The sequence below is a fragment of the Neomonachus schauinslandi genome, chromosome 2, assembly GCF_002201575.2.
Source record: "Neomonachus schauinslandi chromosome 2, ASM220157v2, whole genome shotgun sequence".
In the NCBI taxonomy this organism is placed as follows: domain Eukaryota; kingdom Metazoa; phylum Chordata; class Mammalia; order Carnivora; family Phocidae; genus Neomonachus; species Neomonachus schauinslandi.
This window is the reverse complement of record NC_058404.1, coordinates 34,601,306-34,604,126: the sequence shown is the minus strand read 5'-3', so window position 1 is coordinate 34,604,126 and position 2,821 is coordinate 34,601,306. Positions and strand designations below refer to the sequence as shown.

General features: G+C 44.2%; 1 pseudogene; it reads right to left on the bottom strand.

Moving 5' to 3' along the window:
• Positions 1–2,023: 2,023 nt before the first annotated feature.
• On the bottom strand, positions 2,024–2,574 carry LOC110573132 (annotated as a pseudogene).
• Between the last annotated feature and the right edge of the window lie 247 nt (positions 2,575–2,821).

The window sequence follows — 2,821 nt, the reverse complement described above, 5'->3', positions numbered from 1 at the left end:
CGTTTAAAGTGGTGGGGGCTATAAGCCGGGAAAGGACAGGAGAGAGTTCAGAGAGAAAAGGTAATTTATCCGGTTACTTCTTTCTTAGCGAAGGTCTGAAATTAAGAAACACGGTAACTGTTCAATCATGGCAACTTCTAAATCTATTCTGTAATGTAATACCGTGTGGGCTTAATGTTTATTGTTATTGTTATTGGCGGTAATGACACTGTAATTCATTGTCATTGTAATTACGGACACATCACAACACCCCTCTCTCTGAGGCAGGTGTTATAAAACTCTGGAACTCGATTTCAGGCCTTGTCAGGAGTCGGGTATGGTTGAGAACTTTCAGAAATCGGGGACATGCTTCTTCCAAGAGGCAGAGCGGTGCAGAGGTGAAACGAATAGGCTCTGAAACCAGACGGCAATTCAAACCAGCCTTCAAATGCTGGCTCTCTGGCTTGCCCGCTGTGAGGCCGTGGGCAAATCACTTGAACTCCCTGTGTGTGTTTCCCCATCTGTTAAATTGGGGTGATAACAGTATGGCTTCATAGGGTTGTGTGACAATTAGATGCATGTAAAGCATTCACAACAGTGCCCAATAGACAGTACATGCTCAAGAATGCCTGCCATTCTTACTGCTCTAGCTCATGCAGAGGGAGCTCTTGAAGGTACAACCAGCACCTTGCTAGGAAGACACTCACTACATTAATGCATTGTCTTCCTGTATTTGAATATCACTGAAAGTCATTTATATTAATTTTACTTTAAAAATTCTTCCTGAGTTCAGCGCATGGGTTTAAACTATTTGAATAATTTGTTTTTACTAAAAGAATTTTTATTACATTTAATGTAATATTTGATATATACAAAAGAGTATTTGTATGCATCACGAATGTAAACTTAAAGTGTCTGTATACTTCTTTCCTATCCCATTCCATGGCCTCTCCTTCAGAAGTGGCCACTCTCCTGAATTTTGTGTCTATTATCCCTTTGCTTTTTAAAAAACTAAAAAAAATTAAAGTCTAACATAAATAAGAGTAAAATGCACAAATCTTAAGTGCGTAGCTTGACTGATTTTTACAAAGTATACGCTTATGTAATCGTACCTAGATCAAGATATGGCATATGATTAGTATTCTAGAAGCTTCCCTCATATCCCTTCCCAGTCAATTTTTTCCCCAGTCTCACTGCAAAGTAACCACTGTTTTGACTTACATCACCATAGACAAGTTTTTGGATTATTAAGTATGTATTCTCATGTCTGCCTTCTTTCAGTTAGCATTATCTTTGCAAGATTTATCCATGTTGTTATATGTGTTAGTAGTTCATTTCTTTTCCATGGTTGAGTGGTATTCCATTGTATGAATAAATCATACAATTTACTCACTCGTTCTACTGTGTGTGTGTGTGTTTTGGCTGGGTACAGTATACTTTATTGATGGTACATGACAAGATAGGGCTCCCCAAACCCTTCCCCTACTTCAGGGGGTCTGGGATGGAAACTGTGTAGAGGTCGGGAGATTCTAAGTGTGTTGGGGGATGAGTTGGGGCAAGGACTCCCCAGCAGCTGAGGGTCTCTCTCTTCCTCTTGCTCTCGCTGGGGCTGGTGGTCCAGGGGGCTCTCACTCCTTGGAGGCCACGTAGACCATAAGGTCTGCCGCTGAGTTGCTGTGGCCAAATTCATTGTCATACCAGGAAATGAGCTTGACAAAGTGGTCACTGGGAGCAATGCCAGCCCCAGCATCGAAGGTGGAAGAGTGGGTGTCATTGTTACAGTTGCAGGAGACAACCTGGTCCTCAGTGTGGCCCAGGATGCCTGCTTCCCTACCTTCTTGATGTCATCATATTTGGCAACTCTCTCCAGGGAGCAGGTCAGATCCATAACTGACACTTTGGGGGCAGGGACACAGAAGGTCATGCCGGTGAGCTTCCCATTCAGCTTGGGGTGAACTTGTCTACAGCCTTGGTGGTACCAGTAGAAGTAGGGATGATGTTCTGGGCAGGCCCTTGGCTATCATGCCACAGCTTCCCAGAGGGACTACTTCTTCTGGGTGGCAGTGATGGCATGGACTGTGGTCATGAGTCCCTCCACGATGCCAAAGTTGTCATGGGTGACCTTGGCCAGAGGGCCAAGCAGTTGGTGGTGTAGGAGGCATTGCTGACAATCTTGAGGGAGTTGTCATACTTCTCATGGTTCATGCCCATCGCAAACATGAGGGCATCAGCAGAAGGGCAGAGATGATGACCTCTTGATCCCACTTTCAAGTGAGCCCCAGTCTTCTCCATGGTGGTGAAGACGCCAGTGGACTCCACAACATACTCAGCACCAGCATCACCCCATTTGGTGTTGGTGGGGTCTTGCTCCTGGAAGATGGAGACGGACTTTCCATGGATGACAAATTTCCTGTTTTCAGTCTTGACTGTGCTACTGAATTTGCCATGGGTGGAATCATACCAACACAGGTAAATCATGTAGTTGAGGTCAATGAAGGGGTCATTAATGGTGACAATATCCTCCTTGCCTGAATTAAAAGCCCTAGTGACCAGGCACCTAATATGGCCAAATCTGTTTACTTGGACCTTCACCATTGTGTCTTGGGGAATGTGGCTGGCATTGCACCAGAAGTGGCTGTCTGCCAAATGTGGAGGAGCAGAGAGCCCATTCATTCTACTGTTAGTGGACATTGTGTTGGGTATAATAGGAGTGTAGTTGTTGTGTCTTAGGGTATGTACATGTTATAATAAATACTTCCAAAGAATTTTCCAAAGTGGTTGTACCAGTTCACATATCCACCAGCAGTATGTGAGAATTCTAGTTCCTCCATATCCTTGACAA